Raw genomic sequence first — 27,753 nt, forward strand, 5'->3', positions numbered from 1 at the left:
GAAACGCTAGGCTGGACCCAGGCCAGGCGCGCCGCGGGGCAGAGATGGGCGGAGCGGGAACGGGGGCGGGGGCGGGGGCGGGGATGGGGTGCGGGTGCGGGGTCGGGGGCCAGAGAGAGGCCTAGTTGCGTCGCGGGGTGCAAGCGCCTGGAGGACCCGGCGCCCGCTCCAGGCCCTGCCCCTCCAAGTCCCCCGCCCCACGCCAGGCCCCGCCTCTCCAGGGCCCCAGCCCCGCGCCAGGCCCCACCGTTCCCGGGCGCGTGCCCCGCCCAGGCCCCGCCCCCACGGCCCCGCCCCGGGCTCCCCCCACTCAAGCCTTTTTTCCCCTGCTGGGGGCCGAGGCCCGGCCGGGAGCAGAGTCCGGCTGCCTGGAGCGGGTGGCGCGTGTCTGCAGCTGCTCCGGGTTGCCCGCTAGGCGCGCCGTCCCCAGCCCCGCCGCCGGCCCTCGGTACGCCCGGCCGCCTGCACCCCCAGGTAAGCGAGCACCCCGCGCCGCGAACACCGCCCCGAACGCCACCCTCACGGCGGTCCCCGGCCCCGCCTCCGCGGCCATGGCGGCCCCAGCCCGGCCCCCACTCGCAGCTGGGCTCCAGCCCCCATCACCCCGCCGGGGACTGTCCCCCTCGGGGCTTCCCATCTGGGCCGTCTCCCCGAGCTATCCGCGCTCCCCCACGAGGGCCGGGGCGCAACGGGTGCCCGAGGACGCGGCTGCGAAACGGGCTGGAGGGAGTAGGGGCGATCCTGGCCTCGTGACGCGGGGGAATCCGGATGTGTGAGCCGGGGGAGCGCCCCGTTTCCCCGACGTGCCAGGGCTGGGGACGCAGCTGGGGCCCTGGCCTCGGAGCCCGCAGCCCGGCCGCGTAGACGGCTTCTGAGAACCGCTTAAACACGTCATTCCAAGCCCGAGCTTAACCCATCAGGCGGCCGGGGTGAGGTGGAGGTGCCCAGGCGGGGATAATGTCATTTGGCCTGGTTGGACCAGCCAGCAAGGGCTTTTTAGGCCCAGGAAACAGCAAGATTGTGTGGCAGGGCCCAGCCGGGAGTGTGTGCGGAGCAGAAAAGAGGCCAGCGTGGCTGAAACGCGGAGAGGGAGGGTCTGAGGTAGAGAGAGGTTGGCCGGGGCCTGGGAAGCGGCGAGGAGAGTGTGGAACCCGTTCTCGGGGCGGTGGGGACCAGGGAGGCTTGGAACAGCAGGTGCATGGCGTGATCGGATTGTGTCTTAAGAACATCCCGTAGCCGCTGTGGGTAGGAGAGATGGGGATACTTGGAAGGGGGCTTCTGGCCTGACCTGGCTGGAAGGTGTGATAAGAAGTGGGTGAACTGAAAATTCGCTTTGGCAGAATAACATCATCTAATTCTGTCTGTTTGCAAGTGGAGCGTGGGGGACCGACGTTTCTCCTGGGTAGTTAGGAGTATATAGAAGAGGCTTTCATTGCTGGGATGGGAGACTTGAGGAGAAGCTGCTCTGGGGGACACAGGAAGGTGGGAAGGGGGAGAGGCTGTTGTGGTTTGCAAAACCTACCAGATGGGGGAATGCTCCCATCGACTCCAGTCTGAGCTCAGGCAAGGTCTCAGGCATCTGAGCGCAGAGGCCAGGGTGACCCCACTGGGGCGACCTGGGTCTGTTATATGGGGATAGGGTTCCTGGACTGTGGAATTGTCTTTGAAGCCCTCGGCCTCCCCCAGCCTCAAATGGGTCTGCCTTCCAGGAGCAGCTGCAGTGAATTAAACACAGAAGTGGAGCTGGGGGACTGATTAGAAGCCTCATTCAGTGCACCTGGGCCCCAGCAGGCCCAGCCAGGCGTGGAGGAAGAGGCATTGAGGACTTTCCTTACCTGTTTTTCCAGCTCACCCACTGCCAGCAGAGGTACTTTGAGCCTGGGGTGTGGGGGGTGGGGGGCGGCCTTGGTCATTGAACTGGCTGTAGGGCCCCCAGGGAAAGGTTTCTGAGCTTCAGTTTACCCATCTGTAAAATGGGTCAGTAGTATCTGAGCCTGGGAGTGTTCATGGATCAATGAAAGCCGAGGCTAGGCAGATCTCAGTGGCAGCCACACCCCTAAGGAACCGGGGAGGGCTCTAACGCCCGGTGGGAGTTCAGGGGGATGTATGGGCTTCCATTTTCTCCTCTGAGAAATTCACAACAGTGTCCATCTCCTGACCCAGGGCTGTCTGCAGGTTGAATAAAGCGGTTGGCCCAGTGCCTGGCACAGAATGTCTTGGCTCAGGAGCCACTGGGATGCCTGTAGTTGGCAGCAGAAGTGGGCCCAGGTTCCCTCCTCCCACCCGTGGGATGGCACAGAAAGGCAGGTGCCTTGGGAGCTCGCTGCCCTGTCCCCTTCTCTGAGCACCACAAGCTTCTCCCTTTCCGACTGGCTGGACTTGAGCCTGACCACCCCCCAGCCCTGTCCTGCCACTTTGAGTTGAGGGCCTCCGGGCTACTGACTTCACCACTTCCTGCTTCAGTTTCTCCACCTGTAAAATGGGATAATTGCAGTCATGACCTATAGGTAAAGAGCTGAACACAGTGCCTGGCTGGTTGTGAATACGTGCTAAACAGGCTATTAAAATATCACGAGAATATCACAGAGCTGGAGGCTATTAAAATATCACAGAGGGGCTGGGCGTGGTGGCTCACGCCTGTAATCCCAGCACTTTGGGAAGCTGAGGCAGGCAGATCACCTAAGGTCAGGAGTTCGAGAGCAGCCTGGCCAACATGGTGAAACCCCATCTCTACTAGAAATACAAAAATTAGCCGGGCGTGGTGGCATGTACCTGTAATCTCAGCTGCATGGGAGGCTGAGGCAGGAGAATCTCTTGAACCTGGGAGGCAGAATTTGCAGTGAGCCGAGATCGCGCCACTGCACTCCAGCCTGGGCGACAAAGTGAGACTATCTCCAAAAAAAAAAAAAAAAAAAAAATTCAGAGTCATGCCTGGGGTCAGGGGGAGTCCAGAGGAGTCACCTGACTCAGCCTAAGGAGGAGTCAGGGAAGGCCTCCTGGAGGAGGTGACAGTTGGCTGGGTCGCTAAGGGTAAGGAGGAGTTAACCAGGCCAAGAGACCAGTGGGCAAATTGCAGAGGAGAGAAACTGCCAGGGTGCTTGGATGAAAGAACCACAAAGCCAGGGTTGTAAGATCCAGAAGAGGGGAGAGGAAGAAGGGCAGAGCCAGCCTGCCAGCCTTGAACAAGCATTTGGCATTATTTAGAGCTCAGGGAACAGACTGCAGGGGTCGAAGGCAGGAGCCTGGAGACCAGGATGGAAGGGACTGCACCAGGCCAGGGGAGTAATGGTGGGGCTGGACCAGGTGGAGGCGTGGACGGGTGAGACTTGGGTGGATCTTGGAGAGATATGGAGAGGCCGGGGGAGGGAGCAGCTGCTCATGGGGGAGAAGCTTTAGGTGTAAGTCAGCAATCTGTTCTCAGCATCTGGAAATTGCCATGCCACTAGACACCCAGGTGGTACGGCGTAGGATGGGCTTTAAAGCAAGCTGGGAGCTTGGGAGACAGCAGAAAGAGGGCAGAAGGAAAACCAGGAGTGGGTGGCAAGCTGGGAGCCAAGGGAGCTGGGGCTGTCATAGGAGGAAAGGGTCTTGAAACCCCTGTTTGATAATTCAGTAGCAGGCATCTTACTGTTTTCTTTTTTATTATTTTTATTTTTTGGAATGGAGTTTCGTTCTTGTCACCCAGGCTGGAGTGCAATGGTGCGATCTCGGCCCACTGCAACCTCCACCTCCCAGGTTCAAGCAATTCTCCTGCCTCAGCCTCCTGAGTAGCTGGGATTACAGGTGCGTACCACCACACCTGGCTAATTTTTATATTATTAGTAGAGATGGGGGGGGGGTTTCACCATGTTGGCCAGGCTGGTCTCGAACTCCTGACCTCAGGTGATCCACCTGCCTCGGCCTCCCAAAGTGCTGGGATTACAGGTGTGAGCCACCACACCCAGCCCGTCTCACTTTCTTTTGTGGCTGCTCTTTACCAACTCTGTTCTCTTCCTCATGCCTTTCAGTACAAGCTCTTTTCTTTGCTTTTCTTTCTTGTTTTTGTTTTGTTTTCTCAAGACAAGTTCTGGCTCTGTTGCCCAGGCTGGGGTGCAGTGGTGCTATCTTTGCCCACTGCAACCCACCTCCCAAGTTTGAGCAATCAGCCTGGGACTACAGGCATAAGCCACCACACCTGGCTAATTTTTGCATTTTTTGTAGTGATTTTGTAGAGTTTTGCCAGTTGCCCAGGCTGGTCTGAAACTATTGAGCTCAAACGCCTCAGCCTCCCAAAGTACTGGGATTACAGGCATGAGCCACTGCACTCGGCCTCTTTCTTTCTTTCAAAGGCAGAATCTTGCTCTGTGGCTCAGGCTGGAGTGCAGTGGCATGATCATAACTCACTGCAGCCTCGACCTCCTGAGCTCAACCTCAGCCTCCTGAGAGCTGGGACCACAGGCATGCACCACCTCAGCCTCCTGAGAGCTGGGACCACAGGCATGCACCACCTCAGCCTCCTGAGAGCTGGGACCACAGGCATGCACCACCAGGCCTAGCTAATCGTTAAAAAAAAATTTTATACAGATGGACAGGGGTCTTACTATGTTGCCCGGGCTGGTCTTGAACTCCTGGCCTCAAGCAAGCCTCCAGCCTCGACCTCCCAAAGCACTAGGATTATAGGCATGAGCCACCGTGCCTGGCCAAGCACAGGCTTTTCTTTGCCATCCTTGAATAGGCCCCTCAGACCCATTATAGCTCTGACCAGAGTAGCATAGAGGGGCCCGGTGCTGTGGCTCACGCCTGTAATCCCAGCACTTTGAGAGGCTGAGGCGGGCAGATCACCTGAGGTCAGGAGTTCGAGACCAGCCTGGCCAATATAGTGAAACCCCGTCTCTACTAAAAATATAAAAATTAGCCCTGTGTGGTGGCATGCTCCTGTAATCCCAGCTACTTGGGAGGTTGAGACAGAATTGCTTGAACCCAGGAGGCAGAGGTTGCAGTGAGCCAAGATCGCACTACTGCACTCCAGCCTGGGTGACAGAGCAAGACACTGTCTCAAAAACAAACAAACAAAAAACAGAGTAGCATAGAAGAGACCTTCCCCTCCCTGAGTCTGGACTTTATACCTTTGTTAATAGGATGCTGTCACACACACACACACTGAACCGCCTGGAGCTCAGCTCAGCTTTCCCTCCCTACCCCCTCCTGGACTCCTAGAGACAGATTTTAATCCAGGGTCCCACGACACTGTGTCTGAAGAGTGATCATTTCCTATCAGCTATGCCCTGGGGACCCCTTCTGCCCTGTGCCTGGCCCCACTTTCCTCCCACCCCTGTCTGTCTGTCTGTCTGTCATTTGTTCATTCAGCACAGACTTAGGAAGTGTCTGCAGTGGGAGGCACTGGGGACAGACAGTGAGCCACAGGAAGCCTTACGGAGCTGATGTCCCCGCAGGGAGAAGGTGATGGGGACAAGGATGAGGCTTGAAGGAGCAGCTAGACATCTGGAGGAAGAGTGCTCCGGGCAGAAGGCCCAGCAGGTGCAAAGGCCCTGAGGCTGGAACAGGCATTATGTGTTGGAGGAACGCAATGAGGCTGGGGTGGCTGGAGCAAACTAAGCAAGGAGTCATAGAGTAGAGAGAGGAGTAGATGAAGAGACTGAAGGTCCTTGGGAACCCCCAGTCCAACCACAGCAGACCCTGGAGAGTCCTTGCTCAAGGAGACTTGAGGGGTGAAAGGTTATGGGACCCTACTGCTTTTGCACGGTTACTTTGTCGTCCTGTATGTGCAGTTGTCACCTGTGCTGGGGTGCTCGAACCTTGAAGGCTGAGGAAGCTGGCAGGAGGAAGGAGAGGAGGACCACTCAGTGGCCAAGGCTTCTCCTCCTCCCCTCCACACAATGGGGCTCAGCTGAACTGGGAGAGGGAAGTAGCCAGGGAAGGGTACTGATGAGCGTATGGAAGCAGAGGAGATGAAGGGCAGTGGGGAGGAGGTGGGAGAGGAGGAGGAGGAGGGGGAGGACAGGGAGGAGGGGGAGGAGGAGAAAAAGGAAGAGGAGGGGGAGGAAGAGGAGGGGGAGGAGAGGGAGGAGGAGGAGAAAAAGGAAGAGGAGGGGGAGGACGAGGAGGAAGAAGCAACGGCAGCAGCCAGTGGGCAAGCAGCCAGAGCTGGATGGAGGAGCCAGGACGTTCTCAGATAGGTGATGGGGGAGCCCTAGGGATGCAGGGATGGTAGCCTCGATCAGGGGCCTAGAGGACAAACAGCAAAAGCCAAGCAGCAGGGCCAGGCGCGGTGGCTCACCCCTGTGATCTCAGCACTTTGGGAGGCCGACGTGGGTGGATTGCCTGAGGTCAAGAGTTTGAGACCAGCGTGGCCAACATGGCGAAACCCTGTCTCTACTAAAAATACAAAAATTAGCCAGGTGCAGCGGTGTGTGCCTGTAGTCCCAGCTACTCAGGAGGCTGAGGCAGGAGAATTGCTTGAACCAGGGGGGTGGAGGTTGCAGTGAGCAGAGATCACACCACTGCACTCCAGCCTGTGCAACAGAGCAAGACTCTGTCTCAAAAGAAAAAAAAAAAAAAAAAAAAAAACAAGCAGCGGGTGTGTCTGGGGGATGGGCCAGCCTCTAGCCTGCAGTCACTCCCTTCCCAGGCAAAAGAGAGAGAACTCGGTCCCCTCTCCCTGTACCCCACAAGAGCCTGGGCACCCTCCCCACTCCCACCACGAACCTGGGCTTCACTGGGAGGGAATTTGGACACTTGGATGCTGGAGCCTAGATCCGAGGTTCTGTTGAGCCACGGCACTGTGACCCGGACTGTCTCCTCCGTCCCCGTCCAAACTGGGAGGGGGCATCCCTTGTCCCTGGCACTCCTCTGTGATCTGGCAGGTGTGATGAGCCACAGCAGGGACAGGGGAATAGGGGCTGGGCTTTTTAGGGTGATGGCACCCAGACAGTGACAGGACGGGAGGGAGGTGGTCCTCTGGGTTTTGTTTCTCCATCTGGGATGTTGGTGAGGGCAGGCATAAGCCACCTCTCTGTGCCTCGAGTCCAGGATGCCTGGCCCTGCCTCAGGGCCTTTGCACTGGCTCTTCCCCCTTTCTAGAACGTTCTATCATCAGGGCTTCCTCCCTCACCTCCCTACCTTCTCAGGGAGGGCTTCCTGACCTCCCTCTTTAAAATTGTAGCCCTGCCAGGCACCGTGGTTCACACCTGTAATCCCAGCACTTTGGGAGCCTGAGGTGGGCAGATCACCTGAGGCCAGGAGTTCGAGACCAGCCTGGCCAACACGGTGAAACCCCGTCTCTACTAAAAATGCAAAGATTAGCCAGGCGTGGTGGCGGGCGCCTGTAATCCCAGCTGCTTGGGAGGCTGAGGCAGGAGAATCACTTGAACCTGGGAGATGGAGGTTGCAGTGAGCCGAGATGGTGGCACTGCATTCCAGCCTGGGCGACAGAGAGAGATTTTGTCTTGGAAAAAAGAAAAGAAAAGAAAATTACAGCCCCCACTGCCTGACTCCTCATTCCTTTTCCTGCCTTATTTTTCTCTCCACCTGACAATAACAAAACAAACAAATTATCAAAATGCAGGGCCAGATCAGGTGGCTCATGCCTGTAATCCCAGCACTTTGAGAGGCAAGCTGGGCAGATCACTTGAGCCCAGGAGTTCAAGACCAGCCTGGGCAACATAGCAAGACCCCATTTCTGAAAAAAAATTAAGATATAGAGTCTTTGCCACTCCCTCATCTCCACCATGTCCAGAATATCGGCTCCATGGAGTGAAATTTCTTGTCTACTCTGTTCTCTGCTGGGATCCCAGTGTGTAGTTGGTATGCAGTGGGCACCCAATAAATGTGAAGTGATGCCAGCCATACTGGGTCCTTATGGCTGCAGCCTGAGAGGTTGGACTTGGGGGGCGGATGGCGTTGGGGGTAGCGTACCTCGGGTGGCAGGTAACAGGCAGGTTCTGGAGACAGGCAGGCTTGGGTCCAAGTCCCAGACTCTATTCCCTACTTTATGACTTTGGATGACTCCATGCCTCACTTTCCCTAGTTGCAAAGTACAGATGACAGAGGGACCTGGCACTTAACACATGTCAGCTTCCCGGGGACCTTGCTGGAGTCTGGAAGGAGCTGGGGGCCAATCTGGGTTTGTCTGAGGCCTCCAGAGGGTCAGACTCTGAGACAGGACATTTATGACTTTCCCACCCACTCCTAGAATTTTCCAGAAACGTCATGAAGAGCAAGGAGACATTACTTTATTTTGGGCGGTCAGGACCCCTCTGAAAAGGCGACATTAGGGCTGGGGCCTGAGTGGGAGTGAGTGATGGGCTGAGACAGGAATTGGACTTGTTTACTGCCCTCCCAGAGACCCCTCAGTGGGGAGACAGACGTGTCTTTGGGCAGTTACAAGGCAGATTAACCAGGGTACAAGGAAAACAATCAGAGACACTGAAGGCAAGGAGAGGCTCCTTTTTTAATTTTTTTTTGAGACAGAGTCTCGCTCTGTCGCTCAGGCTGGAGTGCAGTGGCGCAATCTCGGTTCACTGCAATCTCCGCCTCCCGAGTTCAAGCAATCCTCCTGCATCAGCTTCCTGAGTAGCTGGGATTATAGGTGTCCACTACCACACCTGGCTAATTTTTTTTTTTTTTTTTTTTTTGAGATGGAGTCTCGCTCTTTCACCCAGGCTGGAGTGCAGTGACTCCATCTCGGCTCACTGCAAGCTCCGCCTCCCGGGTTCATGTCATTCTCCTGCCTCAGCCTCCCCAGTAGCTGGGACTACAGGCGCCCGCCACCACGCCTGGCTAATTTTTTTGTATTTTTAGTAGAGACGGGGTTTCACCCTGTTAGCCAGGATGGTCTCGATCTCCTGACCTCGTGATCCGCCCGCCTTGGCCTCCCAAAGTGTTGGGATTACAGGCGTGAGCCACCGCACCTGGCTAATTTTTGTATTCTTTTGTAGAGATGGGGTTTTGCCATGCTGGCCAGACTGGTCTCGAACTCCTGATCTCAAGTGATCTGCCCGCCTCATCCTCCCAAAGTGCTGGGATCTACATTTGGCCTTCTTTTTGGTTTTGCTTTTATTTTGAGACAGAGTCTCACTCTGTCGCCCAGGTTGGAGTGCAGTGGTGCAATCTTGGCTCACTGCAACCTTTGCCTCCCGGGTTCAAGCGATTCTACTGCCTCAGCCTCCCAAGTAACTGGGATTACAGGCACGTGCCACCATACCCAGCTAATTTTTGTATTTTTAGTAGAGATGAAGTTTCACCATGTTGGCCAGGCTGGTCTTGAACTCCTGACCTCAGGTGATCTGCCCACCTTGGCCTCCCAAAGCACTGGGATTACAGGTATGAGCCACTGTGCATGACCAAGGAGAGGCTCTTGACCCAGGCTGGGAGTCTTCAAGACTTCCTGGAGGCAGCCACAGGAAAGCTGCCCACTTGAAGGTTTAACCATGCCAGGCATCAGATAATGGAATGCTGAACAGTGATTTAGAGGGAGCGGCCCAGGCAAAGGCCTGGCATCCGGGAATGGCATCGGAGCAACATTCCTAAAATTGAAGCAGACTCTGGGAATCCACCCGTGGAGACCCTAGGCTGAGAACCTCGGAGTCAGGGTGGCTGCGGGAGGGCAGACAGGGAGGCCAGGACAGGGCAGTGGGCTCGGCCAGGTCACAAAGGCCTCGAATGCCAGGTCAGGAGCTACGGGGAGCCTCCCAGGAGATCTTGAGATGGGGAAGGGATAGGCTGGTACTCAGAGCCACTGCTGAGAGAGGGATGGACTCCATCTGTGCGTATCCCAGAGGAGGGGCGGTCCTGGACCGTCATCTGAGAGGAGGTGCTTTGCCTCCAGTTACACAAACACCTCCGGTCCTTAAAGGGACCATAGGTAGCCTCTGCCTCCCCACTGGGGGCCCTTCTCTGTGCCAACCCATCCAACCCAGAGGGCTGATGGAAGACGTGTACTCTGCAGGGGCTCTCTGTGGCTTCTTGCTTCACTGGGTGGATGGGTATCAAGATGGTGACTTGAGGCCGGGCGCAGTGGCTCATGCCTGTAATTCCAGCACTTTGGGAGGCCGAGGCGGGAGGATCACTTGAGGCCAGGAGTTCGAGACCAGCCTGGCCAACGTGGTAAAACCCCATCTCTACTAAAAATACAAAAATTAGCTGGGCATGGTGGCGGGCGCCTGTATTCCCAGCGACTTGGGAGGCTGAGGCAGGAGAATCACTTGAACCCAGGAGGCGGAGGTTGCAGTGAGCCTAGATCGTGCCATTGTACTCCAGCCTGGGTGACAGAACGAGACTTCATCTCCCGCAAAAAAAGGTGGTGACTTGATTTCACAGAGAACTCCAGCTGCCTGAGCCACCCTGCAGGATAGGAGCAGGCTCTGAGGTCCACAGTTTGCTACTGTCTCAACCCACTGCCCCCAGCTCCTCTGAGACCCAGGCAGGACTGCAGGCCCATGTAGGTTCAGATGGATGCCTGGAGGCTGGACACGGTGGCTTGCATCTGTCATCCCAACACTTTGAGAGGCTGAGGCTCAAGTATCGCTTGAGGCCAGGAGTTCGAGACAAGCCTGGGCAACATAGTAAGACCCTATCTCTATAAAAAATATATATTTTTAAATTAGCTGGGTGAGGGCTAGGCACAGTGGCTTATGCCTGTAATCCCAGCACTTTGGGAGGCCAAGGCGGATGGATCACCTGAGGTCAGGAGTTTGAGACCAGCCTGACCAACATGGTGAAATCCCGTCTCTACTAAAAATACAAAAAAATTAGCCAGGTGTGGTGGCACATACCTGTAACTCCAGCTACTCAGGAGGCTGAGGCAGAAAAATCGCTTGAACCCGGGAGGTGGAGGTTGCAATGAGCTAAGATTGTGCTTCTGCACTCCAGCCTGGGCAACAAGAGCGAAACTCTGTTTCAAAAAAAAAAAAAATTAGCTGGGTATAGTGGCATGGGTGCCTGTAGTCTCAGCTATTCGGGAGGCTGAGGCAGGGGGATCATTTGAACCCAAGAGTTTGAGGCTGCAGTGAGCTATGATCATGCCACTGCACTCCAGCCTGGGCAACAGAGTGGAATCCTGTTGTCTCTTAAAAAAAAAAAAAAAAAAAAAAATTTGTTAAGTGGATACCTGGGGACCCTGGAGCTCCACGGCTGCTGCCCTCACCCTGTTGTTTTCCTCCCTCTCGGATGATGCCATCTTAGAATTCCATGCCTGGAATTTGCCCACCGGCTCTCCTCGCCCCCTCCCACCCCTCGGCTGTGTGTCCCCATATTCCTGCCCAAGCAGGCAGTTCCCAGATCTACCCCAGATACTCATCCCAATCTGCCACCCCCACCCCTTGAAGACACCCTACCTGGACCTCAGCACCCCTCCCCAAGGCTCCTGTCTCTGCCACCCTCCACCTTCAGCCTCCCTATCTCTTCTTTTTTGGAGACAGCACCATGCTCTGTTACCCAGGCTGGAGTGCAGTGGTGCGATCTCGGCTCACTACAATCTCCACCTCGCAGGTTCAAGCGATTCTCTTGCCTCAGCCTCCTGAGCAGCTGGGATTACAGGCATGCGCCACCATGCCCAGGTAATTTTTATATTTTTAGTAGAAATGGGGTTTCACCATGTTGGCCAGGCTGATCCGGAACTCCTGGCCTCAGGTGATCTGCCCGCCTCGGCCTCCCAAAGTACTGGGAATACAAGCATGAGCCACCGCGTCTGGCTGAGCCTCCCTACCTGTTCTGACCCAGCTTCCCCACTCTGGCTGTTGTCACCTGCAAGAGGCCAGCCAGCCTCTGAGTGACCTCCAGGGATGGGACAGCCTCCAAGGGCAGCCTGCGTTGCCAGGAGAACTCCCAGAATCGCTCCCTCCCGAAATCTCTGCCACCTTCCCATGGCATCAAGGCTGAGGGCTTCTGTTACCACTGCTGTTTTGTGTTTTTTTTGTTTTTTTTTTTTGAGACAGAGTCTCGCTCTGTCGCCTGGGCTGGAGTACAGTGGTGCAATCTCGGCTCACTGCAAGCTCTGCCTCCTGGGTTCATGCCGTTCTCCTGCCTCAGCCTCCCGAGTAGCTGGGACTATAGGCGCCCGCCACGGTGCCCGGCTAATTTTTTTGTATTTTTTTTTAGTAGAGACGGGGTTTCACCCTATTAGCCAGGATGGTCTCGATCTCCTGACCTTGTGATCTGCCCGCCTCGGCCTCCCAAAGTGCTGGGATTACAGGCGTGAGCCACTGTGCCCGGCCTGTGTATTATTATTATTTTTTTTAAACAGAGACAGGGTCTTGCTATGTTGCTCAGGCTGGTCTTGAACTGCTAGGCTAAAGCAATCCTCCCACCCCAGCCTCCCAAAGTATTGGAATTACAGGTGTGAGCCACTGCACCTGGTTCTGCTGTTGTGTCCTTCAAGGCATGGTAACAGACACTTGCTAACCTCCCCTTGAATCTGGAGTGCCCAAGGGCCTGGGCTGGCAGCCTTGCCAACATCGGGAACTGGTCAAGACTGCACTTTGTTTTGTGTTCATTGTATTTGTTTTCATGGCTAGCCTCTGCACGTGATGCCAATGCTGGCTTGCTCTTTCAGGGAGAGAGGGAGGGAGAGAAAGTGTCTTCTGAAAATAAATGTATTTCGGTAAACAAACAATGTGAGCCTTTTAACTTTTTTTTTCTTATTTTTTTTTTGAGACGGAATCTTGCTCTGTCACCCATGCTGGAGTGCAGTGGCACGATCTTGGCTCACTGTAACCTCCACCTCCCAGGTTCAAGCGATTCTCCTGCCTCGGCCTCCCGAGTAGCTGGGATTACCATGCCCAGCTAATTTTTTTGTATTATTAGTAGAGATGAGGCTTCACCATGCTGAGGTCGAACTCATGACCTCAAGTGATCCGCCCTTCTCAGCCTACCAAAGTGCTGGGATTACAGGCATGAGCCACCACACCCAGCCTAAAATTTTATTTTATATTTACTTACTGACTTATTTATTTTTTTTATTTATTTTTTATTTATTTATTTATTTTTTGAGACAGAGGCTTGCTCTGTTGTCCAGGCTGGAGTGCAGTGGCATGATCTTGGCTCACTGCAAGCTCCGCCTCCCGGGTTCACGCCATTCTCCTGCCTCAGCCTCCCAGTAGCTGGGACTACAGGTGCCTGCCACCACGCCCAGCTAATTTTTTGTATTTTTAGTAGAGACAGGGTTTCACCGTATTAGCAAGGATGGTCTCAATCTCCTGATCTCGTGATCCACCCGCCTCAGCCTCCCAAAGTGCTGAGATTACAGGCGTAAGCCACCGCGCCCGTCCCTATTTATTTTTTTTTTGAGATGGAGTCTCGCTCTGTCACCCAGACTGGAGTGCAGTAGCGCAATCTCGGATCACTGCAACCTCGGCCTCCTGGGTTCAAACGATTCTCCTGCCTCAGCCTCCTGAGTAGCTGAGATTACAGGCACCCACCATCATGCCCAGCTAATTTTTGTATTTTTTTGTAGAGACGGGGTTTCACCATGTTGGCCAGGCTGGTCTTGAACTCCTGACCTCAGGCGATCCTCTTGCCTCAGCCTCCAAGAAGTGCTGGGATTACAGGCGTGAGTCACTGTGCCTGGCCAGCATGAGCCTTTTTTATTTATTTATTTTTGTTTTTGAGACGGAGTTTTGCTCTTGTTGCCCAGGCTAGAGTACAATGGCGTGATCTTGGCTCACGGCAACCTCCGCCTCCTGGGTTCAAGCAATTCTCCTGCTTCAGCCTCCCGAGTAGCTGGGATTACAGGCATGCGCCACCACACCTGGCTAATTTTGTATTTTTGGTAGAGACGGGGTCTCTCCATGTTGGTCAGGCGGATCTTGAACTCCTGACCTCAGATTATCCACCCGCCTCGGCCTCCCAAAATGCTGAGATTACAGGTGTCAGCCACTGTGCCTGGCCAGCACGAGCCTTTTGAAGGAGAGCAGTGAGTGCCTCACAGCACAGGTGGAAGACGGACAGGTGGCCATGAGGGTGGTGGGAAAGCCTGAAACTGGAGCTTGGTTGTTCTCTGGGATCCTGGGTGCCCGGTCTCAGTTGAGCCTTTTACTCATTTGTGCAGTCGGTGGACAGTTTCCTGCTACCCGTTGTGTGTCAGGTGGGAAAATGGAGAGGTCCTAATCACCAGGATATGGGGGAAGATAGTTGTCCCTGGCTGGGTGCAGTGGCTCACATCTATAGTCCCAGCACTTTGGGAGGTTGAGGTGGGAGGATCACTTGAGGCCAGGAGTTTGAGACCAGCCTGGGCAACATAGGGAAACCCTGTCTCTGCCAAAAAAAAAAATTAGCTGGGCATAGCGGCATGTACCTGTAATCTCAGCACTTTGGGATCCTGTTGAGGCAGCAGGATCACTTGAACCCAGGAGTTTGAGACTAGCCTGGGAAACATAGTGAGACTTCGTCTCTACAAAAAAATTTTCTTTTTTAATTGGCTGGGCCGGGTGCAGTGGTTCATGCCTGTAATCCCAGCACTTTGGGAGGCTGAGAGGTGGGAGGATCACTTGAGCTCAGGAGTTCGAGACCAGCCTGACCAACATGTTGAAACCCTGTCTCTACTAAAAAAATACAAAATTAGCTGGGCATGGTTGCACATGCCTGTAATCACAGCTACTTGGGAGACTGAGGCAGGAGAATCACTTGAACCTGGGAGGCGGAGGTTGCAGGGAGCTAAGACTGCACCATTGTGCTCCAGCCTAGGCAACAAGAGAGAAACTCTGTCTAAAAGAACAAAGACAAAATTAGCCCGGCGTGGCAGTGCACGCCTATAATCCCAGCTACTCAGAAAGCTGAGGTGGGAGGATCACTTGAGCCTGGGAGGTCGAAACTGCAGTGAACCTTGATCATGCCACTGCACTCCAGCCTGGGCAACAAAGCAAGACCCTGTCTCAAAAACAAAAGCACAAAAAACAGTTGCCCGTGGCTGGGTGCAGTGGCTCGTGCCTGTAATCCCAGCACTTTGGGAGACCGAGGCGGGCGGATCATTTGAAATCAGGAGTTCGAGACCAGCCTGACCAACATGGTGAAACCCCGTCTCTACTAAAAATACAAAAAAAATTAGCTGGGCATCATGGTGCGTGTCTGTAGTCCCAGATACTTGGGAGGCTGAGGCAGGAGAATTGCTTGAACCTGGGAGGTGGAGGGTGCAGTGAGCTGAGATCACACCACTGCACTCCATCCAGCCTGGGTGACAGCAAGACTCCGTCTTTTAAAAAAAAAAAAAAGGCCAGGCACGGTGGCTCATGCCTGTAATCCCAGCACTTTGGGAGGCCAAGGCGGGCGGATCACGAGGTCAGGGGTTCGAGACCAGCCTGACCAACATGGTGAAACCCTGTCTCTACTAAAAATACAATAATTAGCTAGGCGTGGTGGCACGCGCTTGTAATCCCAGCTACTCAGGAGGCTGAGGCAGGAGAATCGCTTGAACCTGGGAGGCGGAGATTGCGGTGAGTAGAGATTGTGCCACTGCACTCCAGCCTGGGTGACAGAGCGAGACTCCATCGCAAAAAAAAAAAAAATTGTTGCCTCAAAAGTTCTGAGAAAGGTGAGGTAGGAGAACCCAGGAGGGGAGTGTCCCCTAACCCAGCCCAGCGGCGATTGCTCGGCCCTCCTAGAGGAAGTGTCTGTTGAACAGAGTCGTGAAGAGCTGGGAGGAATTTGGCAGGCTGAAGGGAGGGCATTACTGGTAGGGGAATGGCATGTGCCAAGGTCCATTTGCTGGGGAGCACAGTACCAAGCCAGTGGGAGCACTTGCAGGATTCGAAGCTGCAGGTCTGATTTGCAGGCAAGAAGAAAGACCTGGGTGCTGAGTGGGGAGGCGGCCACCATGATTCAATCAAGAAATGGGAGCCGTGGAAATCGGGCAGAGGAGGGACCGTCGCGGGAAAGACGGACGTAATCGTAGGGCTTAATGAGGAGCTGAGTGCCGAGAGGGTGCGAGATGGAGTCAGAGATGACTCTCAGAATTTTGTCCCTGAAGACTGGGTGGAGGGTGGGATCTTGGCCAAGAAGCCAAGGGAGGAGGAAAGAAGGCTCTGTGGGAGATGACTTCAGCCCTGACGTGTCTGGACAGCGCGCAGACGGGAGGTATTGGGGCAGCAGGTTTGGCTTTGGCGGGATGGCGACCTGGGAGCAGCAGAAATCTGGAAACTGACAGCATGGACGTGCTGGCCGCAGCTTCCAGGCAGGTGAATTTCCCAGGGAGAGCAGATGGTGTGAGGGGATCCAGGACTGGCATAATTTAGGGAGAAAAACCAGCACGAATTAGAGAAAACAGCGGAGAGGAGGGGAACCAGGAGGTCATGATTCTGGGAAGGAGGGATGGACAAGGGGAGAAGATGCTACTAGAGGGTCCCAGTTTCATGCTTAGAGGAATTGACCACTTGGGATTGGCCATGGGAGGCTGCGACTGATGGCCAAAAGCCAAAGGCTGGAGGAGTAGGGTGGGGACAGAGAGGTGGCAGTGGACAGTGAATAGAAGCAGGAAGGCAAGTCCTGTTTTCCAATAATTCTTTTTTTTTTTTTTTGAGACGAAGTCTCACTCTTGTCCCCCAGGCTGGAGTGCGCAATGGAGCGATCTCGGCTAACTGCAACCTCCGCCTCCCGGGTTCAAGCGATTCTCCTGCCTCAGCCTCTCGAGTGGCTGGGATTACAGGTGCCCGCCACCAAGCCCAGCTAATTTTTGTATTTTTAGTAGAGACGGGGTTTCTCCATGTTGGCCAGGCTGGTCTCGAACTCCTGACCTCAGGTGATCCACCCACCTCCGCCTCCCAAAGTGCTGGGATTATAGGCGTGAGCCACCGTACCCGGCCGTGTTTTCCAATAATTCTGAGGCTACTGCTGATGAGCTGAGTGTCTCTGGGCCCATGTCTGTCTGGAATGCCTGGTGCCACAGAGCTGGGGTCAAATTACTGCCTGGCCATTTGTCAGCTATGTGACCCTGTGTAGGTGATCCGGCATGTCTCCAAGACTCAGTTTGTTCATCTGTGAAATGAGAATGATGACCGGGCAAGGTGACTCACGCCCGTAATTCCAGCACTTTGGGAGGCCAAGGCGGGAGGATCATTTAAGTACAGGAGTTCGAGACCAGCTTGGCCAACATGGTGAAACTCCGTCTCTACTAAAAAATGCAAAAATTAGCCAGGTGTGGTGGCGCATGCTTATAATCCCAGCTACTTGGGAGGCTGAGACGGGAGAATCGCTTGAATCCGGGAGGCAGAGGTTGCAGTGAGCCGAAGTCACACCACCGCACTCCACTCCAGCCTGAGTGACAGAGCAAGACTCTGTCTTAAAAAAAAAAAGAATGGTAACAGTATCTTCCTCAGGGTGTGACTGATATTTCCAATGCAGGGAGGTAAGGGCTTGTCCCTGGGTAAGCGTCTGATGGATAATACCTGGGATGGTACCAACGCTATTGGTCACTGGTGCCTTAGGATAATCCTGGTGTGGGTGTGGGCAAAAGCCTGCTCTCCCACAGAACAGTCTGGCTTTGCACCTGCTTGGCCCTATATGAATCTACCTCCATGTATGCCATCACCAGGGAGCAGCACAGGGGCCCAGCCAACAGCTGGTGGGAGGAGGGGCAGATGTCAGAGCAGGTTGAGTGAAGGAAGGATCCCATCAGAGCATAACCCAGATTTCACAATTATCTCCACCCTGGAAGGTGGGCAGGGACATCACCAAAGGGGCTGATCTTGATGGAAAATTGTTTTCTTGGCCCCGTGTAGTGGCTCATGCCTGTAATCCCAGCACTTTGGAAGGCCGAGGTGGGCAGATTGCTTGAGCAAAAGAGTTCAAGACCAGACTGGGCGCGGTGGCTCACGCCTGTAATCCTAGCACTTTGGGAGGCTGAGGCAGGCGGATTGCCTGAGGTCAAGAGTTCGAGACCAGCCTGGCCAACATGGTGAAACCCCGTCTCTACTAAAAATACAAAAATTAGGCCAGGCGCACTGGCTCACGCCTGTAATCCCAGCACTTTGGGAGGCCGAGGCAGACGGATCACCTGAGGTCAGGAGTTCAAGACCAGCCTGACCAACATGGAGAAACCCTGTCTCTACTAAAAATACAAAATCAACTGGATGTGGTGGTGCATGCCTGTAGTCCCAGCTACTTGGGATGCTGAGGCAGGAGAATTGCTTAAACCTGGGAGGCTGATGTTGCCGTGAGCCAAGATTGCGCCATTGCACTCCAGCCTGGGCAACAAGAGCGAAACTGTCTCAAAAAAAAGAGAATTGGTTTCTTAAGTAGTGAGGTGGGGGTAGAGGGCTCATTCCCTACCAAAAATGCCCCCTCTCCTGTATCAACCCTGTCTCCTGTATCAACCCTGTCTCCTGTATCAAACACAGCTTCAGTGGAAATCTTTTCATTTTCATGTACTATAATTTTCTATTTAAAAAGTCACCCTTAATATATATACATACACTGGAATATGATTCAGGTTTTTTTTCTTTTTTTTCCTTGAGACAGAGTCTCACTCTGTCACCCAGGCTGGAGTGCAGTGGTGCGATCTCCGCTCACTGCAACCTCTGCCTTGATCTTGGCTCAAGCAATTCTCATGCCTCAGCCTTCCAAGTATCTGGGACTTACTTGGAAGTAAGCTGGCCACCAAGCCTAGCTAATTTTTGCATTTTTAGTGGAGATGGGGTTTCACCATGTTGCCCAGGCTGGTCTCGAACTCCTGATCGCAAATGATCCACCCGTCTCAGCCTCTCAAAGTGCTCGGATTAAGGCGTGAGTCACTGCGCCCAGCCTGATTCAGCCTTAAAAGGGAAGGATGTAACATGTCATGTGGGTGAACCTTGAGGACATTATGGTACATGAAATAAGCCAGTCACAAAAGGGGAGATACTGTGTAATTCCACTTATATGAGGCCCCTAGCGTCACCAGATTCACACAGAGAGAAAGTAGAATGGTGGGTGCCAAAGGAGAGGGAACAGGGAATTATTGATTATTAGGCATGGATTTTCAGGTTTTTGTTGTTGTTGTTTTGAGACGGAGTCTCACTATGTTGCTGGGCTGGAATGCAGTGGCGTGATCTCGGCTCACGGCAACCTCTGCCTCCTGGGTTCAAGTGATTCTCCTGCCTCAGCCTCCCGAGTAGCTGGGATTACAGGCACCTGCCACCACGCCCAGACAATTTTTGTATTTTTAGTAGAGACGGGGTTTCACCATGTTGGCCAGGATGGTCTCGATCTCTTGACCTCATGATCCGTCCATCTCGGCCTCCCAAAGTGCTGAGATGACAGGTGTGAGCTACCGTGCCCTGCCAGAGTCTCATGATCCGTCCACCTTGGCCTCCCAAAGTGCCGAGATGACAGGTGTGAGCCAACGTGCCCCGCCAGAGTTTCAGTTTTACAACATGAAAGAATTCTGGAGCTGGATGGTGGTTATGGTTACACAACCATGTGAAATATTTAATGCCACTGAACTGTATAATTAAACACGATTAATGGTAAATGTTGAGTATTTTACCACAATTTAAAAAAATTTTTTAAATATGTCAGCCAAGCATGGTGGCTCACACCTATAATCCCAGCACTTTGGGAGGCCTAAGCGGGCAGATCACCTGAGGCTAGTAGTTTGAGACCAGCCTGGCCAGCATGGCGAAACCCCATTTCTACTAAAAATATAAAAAATTAGCTGGGCGTGGTGTAGGTGCCTGTAATCCCAGCTACTCAGCAGGCTGAGGCAGGAGAATTGCTTGAACCTGGGAGGCGGAGGTTGCCGTGAGCTGAGATCCCGCCGTTGCACTGCAGCCTGGGCAACAAGAGCAAAACTCCGTCTCAAAAAAAAATTTTTTTTTTTAAGAAGTCACCCTTAAACCCACTCCTTATAAAAAAAAATCAGTGAAGGCCGATCATGGTGGCTTATGCCTGTAATCCCAGCACTTTGGGAAGCCAAGGTGGGAGGATCACTTGAGGTCAGGAGTTCAAGACTAGCCTGGCCAACATGGTGAAACCCTGTCTCTCCTAAAAATACAGAAATTAGCTGAGCATAGGGGCACATGCCTGTAATCCCAGCTACTTGGGAGGCTGAGGCGGGAGAATCACTTGAACCCCTGGGGCGGAGGTTGCAATGAGCAGAGATTGCGCCATTGCACACACCAGCCTGGGCCGGTGAGAGTTCATCTAAAAAAAAAAAAATCCATGAATGCCAGGTGTGGTGGCTCATGCCTGTAATCCTAGTACTTTGGGAGGCTGAGGCAGGCGGATCCCCTGAGTCCAAGAGTTTGAGACCAGCCTGGCAACATGGTGAAACCCCATCTCTACAAAAAATTAAAACAGTAGCTAGGCAAGGTGGTGCACACCTGTAATCCCAGCTACTTGGGGAGCTGAGCTGGGAGTATCACCTGAGCCCAGGAAGTGGAGGCTGCAGTGAGCTATGATCAGTAAAACACAAGACAGGTTCACTGGCTCCCATCCCAACCCGGACCAGCTCCCTAGTATAACAACTCACATGAATGTGGACTATACCCTTAGAGCCTTCTTCTTCTTTCTTCTTTTTTCTTCTTCTTCTTTCTTCTTCTTCGTGTGTCGCTCTCACCCAGGCTGGAGTTCAGTGTGATCCCAGCTCACTGCAACCTCCGTCTCCTGGGTTCAAGTGATTCTCCTGCCTCATCCTCTGGAGTAGCTGGGATGACAGGTGCCTGCCACCACGCCCAGCTATTTTTTTGTATTTTTAGTAGAGACAGGGTTTCACCATGTTGGCCAGGCTGGTCTCGAACTCCTGACCTTAGGTGATCTGCTGCCTGCCTTGGCCTCCCAAAGTGCTAGGATTACAGGTATGAGCCAACATGCCCAGCCTTTTTTGTTTTTTTGAGAAAGGGTCTCACTCTGTCAGACAGGCTGGAATGCAGTGGCATGTTCAGGACTCACTATAGCCTCAACCTCCCGAGCTCAAGTGATCCTCCTGCCTCAGCCCCTAAAGTAGCTGGGACTACAGACGTGTGCCAACACACCCAGCTAGTTGTTATTTGCTGTTGTTGTTGTTTTAATCTTAGTACAGACAAGGTCTCACTGTGTTTCCCAGGCTGGCCTCGAACTCCTGAGCTCAAGTGATCTTTCTGCCTCAGCCTCCCAAAGTGCTGGGGTTACAGGTGTGAGCCACCACATCTGGCCTTACAGCCTTCTTCTGTGTGTTTATGTGCATATATGTAGCCCTAGGGAAAAAAATCAAAATCCTTTGGTGTTCTTTCTTATTTTTTCAAATATTTCACCTGCCCCATTCTCTTTCCTTTCTCCTTCTAGTACTCCCATTGCATGCAAGTTAGACCTTTTTTTTTTCTTTTTTTTCTTTTTTTTGAGACGGAGTCTCACCTGAGCTGGAGCGCAGTGGTGCAATCTCGGATCTCGGCTCACTCCAGCCTCTGCCTCCCAGGTTCACATGATTCTCCTGCCTCAGCCTCCCGAGTAGCTGGGATTACAGGCATGTGCCACCACGCCTGGCCAATTTTTGTATTTTTATTAGAGAGAGGGTTTCACCATGTTGGCCAGGCTGGTTTCAAACTCCTGGCCTCAAGTGATCCGCCCAATTCAGCCTCCTAAAGTGCTGGGATTACAGGCAGGAGCCACCATGCCCAGCCATAAGTTTGATCTTTTGATATCATCCAGAAAATACCAAGGCTCTATACAGTTTCTAAATTGAGGTAAAATATATGTAATATAAAATTAACCATTTTAAACATGTTTAAGTGTGCAACTTAGTAGTATTCAGTACATTCAAAGTGTTGTGCAACCATTACCACTATCCATTTTTACTTAAACTTTTTTCTTCTCTGTTCTTCAGTTTGGATATTTGCTATCAATCTGTCTTTAAATTTGTGAGCACTTTCTTTTATCATCTCCGATGCGCTATAAAGCCCACACAGTGAATTTTTAAATTTCAGATTGTGTATATTTTTAGGTTTTAGAATTTCCATTTGTTTTTTGTTTTGTTTGTTTGTTTTTGAGACAGGGTCTCACTCTGTTGCCCAGGCTGGAATGCAGTGGTGCAATCACAGCTCACTGCAGCCTCAACTTCTTGGGCTCAAGTGATCCTCTTGCCTCAGCCCCCCAAGTAGCTGGGACTACAGGCTTATGCCACCACGCTCAGCTAATTTTGTATTTTTTGTAGAGACGGTGTTTCACCATGTTGCCCAGCTGCTCTTGAACCCCTGAACTCTAGTGATCCACCCACCTTGGCCTCTCAAAGTGCTGGGATTACAGACATAATAGCTGCCTCAAAGACCTTTCTGCTAATTCCAACATCTGGGTCACCTCAGAGCCAGTCTCCTTTAACTTCCTTCTTTCCTGAGCATGGGCCAATTTTGTGAGATGTCAAGAAATTTTGGATTGAGTGCTGGATATTGTGGAAGATATGTTGTAGAGTCTCTGGATTCTGTTATGTTCCTTTGAAGAGCAATGATTTTTTAAAATTTAACTATTTTTTTTATCAGGCAGTTAACCTGGCTGGACTCAGACTCCAAAGTCTGTTTCTCCTGTGGTGGGTAGCAGATGAAATCTTGGCCTAGTTCTGTTAGCCTCAGCAGGGCTAGTTGGAATACGTTCAATATCCATGGGCTAAGAGTCAGCAAGAGATGTACACAGACTTTTAATGTAGAATATGGGGCTTTCCATCTCTGGCTCTTTTCTTTTTCTTTTTCTTTTTTGAGATGGAGTCTTTTTTGAGATGTTGCCCAGGCTGGAGTGCAGTGGTGTGATCTCAGTTCACTGCAAGCTCCACCTCCTGGGTTCACACCATTCTCCTGCCTCAGCCTCCCGAGCAGCTGGGATTACAGATGCCCACCACCATGCCCGGCTAATTTTCTTTTTGTATTTTTAGTAAAGACAGGGTTTCATCGTGTTAGCCAGGATGGTCTCGATCTCCTGACCTCGTGATCCGCCTGCCTCGGCCTCCCAAAGTTCTGGGATTACAAGCGTGAGGCACTGTGCCCAGCATTTTTTTTTTTTCTTTTTTTTTTAGAGACAGTCTCCCAGGCTGGAGTGCAGTGGTGCAATCATAGCTTCTGGGCTCAAAAGATCCTCCCACCTCAGCCTCCTGAGTAGCTGGGACTACAGGCAGGTACCACCTCACCCAGCTTTTTCTTCTTTTTTTTGGTAGAGACAGGGTCTCACTATCTTGCCAAAGCTGGTCTCAAACTCCTAGCCTCAAGTAATCCTCCCACCTCAGCCTCCCAAAGCAGTGGAATTATAGCCATGAGTTATGACACCCGGCCCTATCCTCTTAATCTTTAAGCCAGTTTTTATCTCCAATGAATAGCAATAAAAATGAGAAATTCACCCAGTGCCATTTCTTTCTTCAATTTATAGATTCCCTTCCGACTGCTACTTGTTTTTCCTCTTTAGAGTGATACTGTCCAGTAGAATTTGATTTCTTTTTTCTTTTCTTTTTTTTTAGACAGAATCTTGCTCTGTCGCCCAGGCTGGAATACAGTGGTGCAATCTCGGCTCGCTGCAACCTCTGCCTTCCAGGTTTAAGCGATTCTCCTGCCTCAGCCTCCCAAGCAGCTGGGACTACAGGCGCCTGTCACCACGACCAGCTAATTTTTTGTATTTTTAGTAGAGACAAGGTTTCACCGTGTTAGCCAGGATGGTCTCGATCTCCTGACCTCATGATCTGCCCACTTCAGCCTCCTAAAGTGCTGGGATTATAGGCATGAGCCACCACACCCAGCCTCCAGTAGAATTTTCTTTTCTTTTTTTGAGACGGAGTTTCCCTTTTGTTGCCCAGGCTGGATTGCAATGGCGCGATCATGGCTCACTGCAACCTGCGCCTCCCAGGTTCAAGCAATTCTCCTGCCTCAGCCTCCCTAGTAGCTGGGATTACAGGCACGTGCCACCACACCCGGCAATTTTTTTGTATTTTTAGTAGAGACGGGGTTTCTCCATGTTGGTCAGGCTGATCTCGAACTCCCGACCTCAGATGATCTGCCCACCTCGGCCTCGCAAAGCGCTGGGATTATAGGCATGAGCCACTGTGCCCGGCCTAGAATTTTCTACAATGATGGAAACGTTCCATATCTGAATTCTGCAAAGTGGTAGCCACTGGCTACATGTGGCTATTGAGTATACAAATGTTGTTAGTGCAACATATTTATTAAAACCTTTTTATTTAAACTTTTTTTTTTTTTTGAGACACGGTCTCACCCTGTTGCCCAGGTTAGAGTGCTGGTGGTGTGATCACAGCTCACTGCAGCCTAGATCTCCCAGGCTTGTCCTCCTTCCACCTCAGCCTCCTAGAGAGTAGCTAGGACTACAGGGAGACACCACCATGCCTCGCTGATTTTTTTTTTTTTTTTTGAAGTGGATGTGAGGTTTCACTATGTTGTCCAGGCTGGTCTTAAACTCCTAGGCTTGAGTGATCCTCCCGCCTTGACTTCCCAAAGTGCTGGGGTTACAGACATAAGCCACTGCAGCCAGCCTGAATCTTTTTATTTTATTTTTTTTAAGAGATGAGGGTCTCTCTATGTTGTCCAGCCTGGTCTCAAATTCCTGGCCTCAAGCAATCCTCCAACTTCAGCCTGGGATTACAGGCAAAAGCCACCACACTCGGCTAATTTTTTTTTTTTTTTGGGCGGAGTCTTGCTCTGTCACCCAGGCTGGAGTGCAGTAGTGCGATCTTAGCTCACTGCAACTTCCGCCTCCCAGGTTCAAGCGATTCTCCTGCCTCAGCCTCCCGAGTAGCTGGGATCACAGGCACGTACCACCACGCCCAGCTAATTTTTTGTATTTTTAGTAGAGACGGGGTTTCACCATGTTGGCCAGGCTGGTCTCACACTCGTGACCTCAGGTGATCCGCCCGCCTCAGCCTCCCAGAGTGCTGGGATTACAGGTGTGAGCGACCGTGCCCGGCCCAGGTAGCTTTTTTTATATTTAGCTCAGTGTTTATCATTGTTACCTATGAAAGAGCTGGCCTGATGTGGCTGACTTCACCATTACCAGAAGGAGAATTCTTGTGGTTTTCCATTGTATAAATTAAGTATCAGGCCATTAGTGTCTCTCTGTACTTTGCTTTTATTTTTTTTAACTCCATAATCCTCCCGAGCCATTGAACATAGCTCTTCTTCCACCCCATACCTCCTTTAGTAATTTTTAAAATTAAAAAATTTTTTAATTGTGGGGCCGGGCGCAGTGGCTCACGCCTGTAATCCCAGCACTTTGGGAGGCCATAGCAGGTGGATCGCTTGATTCCAAGAGTTTGAGACCAACCCGGGTGACATGGCGAAACCCTGTCTCTACAAACAAACAAAAACACAAAAATTAGCTGGGCATGGTGGCACACGCCTGTAGTCCCAGCTGCTCAGGAGGCTGAAGTGGGAGGACCACTTGAGCCTGGGCGGTGAAGGTTGCAGTTAGATAGCACCACTGCACTCCAGCCTGAGCAACAGAGACCTCGTCTCAAAATAAGAGAGTCGGCCGGGCGTGGTGGCTCACGCCTGTAATCCCAATACTTTGGGAGGCCGAGGCGGGCGGATCACGAGGTCAGGAGATCGAGACCATCCTGGCTAACACGGTGAAACCCCGTCTCTACTAAAAATACAAAAAATTAGCCGGGCATGGTGGCAGGTGCCTGTAGTCCCAGCTACTCGGGAGGCTGAAGCAGGAGAATGGCGTGAACCCAGGAGGTGGAGCGTACAGTGAGCAGAGATTGTGCCACTGCACTCCAGCCTGGGCAACAGAGTGAGACTCCATCTCAAAAAAATATAAATAAATAAGAGAGTCTCCCTCTGTCTCCAAGGCTGGAGTACAGTAGTGCAGTCATAGCTCACTGTAGCCTCCAACTCCTGGGCTCATGCAGTCCTCCTGAGTAGCTGCACCACAGGCATGAGCCACAGCCCCCAGCTTCCAGAACCTTTTTGTTTTCCAAAACTGAAACGCTGTACTTTACCCATTCAACTTTAACTCCCCATTTCCCTTCCCCTGGCACCCACCATTCTATTTTTTTTTTTTTTTTTTTTTTTTTGGAGACAGAGTCTTGCTCTATCCCCCAGGCAGGAGTGCAGTGGCTTGATCTAAACTCACTGCAACTTCTGCTTCCCGGGTTCAAGCAATTCTCCTGCCTCAGCCTCTCAGGTAGCTAGGATTACAGGCACACACCACTATGCCCAGCTAATTTTTTGCATTTTTAGTAGAGGTGGGGTTTCACCTTGTTGGCCAGGCTGGTCTCGAACTTCTGACCTCAGGTGATCCACCTGCCTCGGCCTCTCATAGTGCTGGGATTACAGGCATGAGCCACCGCACCCGGCCCCATTCTACTTTCTGTCACTATGAATGGGACTATTCTAGAGACCTCATATAAGTGGAATCATACAGGATTTGTCCTCTTGTGACTGGTTTATTTCATTCAGCATAATGTCCTCAAGATTTATCCATATTGTATCTTTCTCTTTTTCTTTCTTTTTTTTTTTTCAGACAGAGTTTCACTCTTGTTGCCCAGACTGGAGTGCAATGGCAGGATCTCGGCTCACTGCAACCTCTGCCTCCTGGGTTCAAGCAATTCTCCTGACTCAGCCTCCCGAGTAGCTGGGATTACAGGCACACACCACCATGCCTGGCTAATTTTTGTATTTTTAGTAGAAACAGGGTTTCACCATGTTGGCCAAGATGGTCTTGATCTCCTGACCTCGTGATCTGCCCCCCTCAGCCTCCCAAAGTGCTGGGATTACAGGCGTGAACGACCACACCTGGCATAATAGAGACGAGGTTTCGCTATGTTGGTCAGGCTAGTCTCAAACTCCTGACCTCAGGTGATCCACCTGCCTCGGCCTCCCAATGTGCTGGGATTACAGGGCCATCTTTTTGCTTTTTTTTCCCCATTTGCTGTTTTAAAACTTCTAGTTCAGGCCGGGCATGGTGGCTAATGCCTATAATCCCAGCACTTTGGGAGGCCGAGGGAGGTGGATCTCCTGAGGTCAGGAGTTCGAGACCAGCCTGGCCATCATAGGGAAACCCTGTCAAAAAATAAATAAAAAATACAACTTCTAGTTCAGGCTGGGTGTGGTGGCTCATGCCTATAATCCCAGCACTTTGGGATGCCGAGGTGGGAGGATTGCTTGAACCTAGGAGTTTGAGACTAGCCCAGGCAACATAGTGAGACCCTCCCCTCAATCTCTATAAAGAATTTTAAAATTAGGCAGGCTGGTGGCATGTGTCTGTGGTTCCAGCTACTCAGGAGGCTGAGGTGGGAGGATCACCTGAGCCCCAGGTGGGTTGAGGCTGCAATGAGCTGTGATCGTGCCACTGTAGTCCAGCCTGGGTAACAGAGCAAGACCCTATCCCAAAACAAAAAACAGGCCGGGCGCGGTGGCTCACACCTGTAATCCCAGCACCTTGGGAAGCCGAGGCGGGCAGATCACGAGGTCAGGAGATCGAGACCATCCTGGCTAACACGGTGAAACCCCGTCTCTACCAAAAATACAAAAAAATTAGCCGGGCATGGTGGCGGGCGCCTGTAGTCCCAGCTACTCCGCGGGCTGAGGCAGAAGAATGGCGTAAACCCGGGAGGCAGAGCTTGCAGTGAGCCGAGATCGCGCCACTGCACTCCGGCCTGGGTGACAGAGTGAGACTCCGTCTCAAAACAAAACAAAACAAAAAATGCCTTCTAGTTGAAAAGGTTTCACATGTCCTATTTCATAACTTGTCGTTTGGTGTACCAGAGTTTTGTTAGTTCAAATCGAGAAAGACATTTCCTAACATGACATATGCGTTAGTAAGGTTTTCTTTGGAGGGGGAACTCTGTATATGCTAGGTGTTTCTTAAACTTTCCCAAGAGTTTGG

The 27,753-nt window shown here is 52.3% G+C and overlaps 1 protein-coding gene across 14 annotated transcripts in view; it reads left to right on the top strand.

Annotated features, from left to right (window-relative positions):
* Positions 1–275: 275 nt before the first annotated feature.
* The window catches only part of CERS4 (ceramide synthase 4), a 53,642-nt gene continuing 26,164 nt past the window's right edge, over positions 276–27,753 (top strand). For 3 of the 14 annotated variants that reach the window (XR_010153691.1, XR_008541084.2, XM_063801102.1), the window contains exons 1-2: positions 309–474; positions 1,710–1,867. The gene's annotated coding sequence lies outside the window, so the exon portion shown is untranslated. Of the gene's footprint in view, positions 475–644; positions 930–1,686; positions 1,868–27,753 lie in introns of those variants that run through there. The other 11 variants (XM_063801097.1, XM_063801096.1, XM_016934923.4 and 8 more) reach the window with 8 other exon arrangements.

Source organism: Pan troglodytes, chromosome 20 (assembly GCF_028858775.2).
Source record: "Pan troglodytes isolate AG18354 chromosome 20, NHGRI_mPanTro3-v2.0_pri, whole genome shotgun sequence".
Taxonomy (NCBI): Eukaryota; Metazoa; Chordata; class Mammalia; order Primates; family Hominidae; genus Pan; species Pan troglodytes.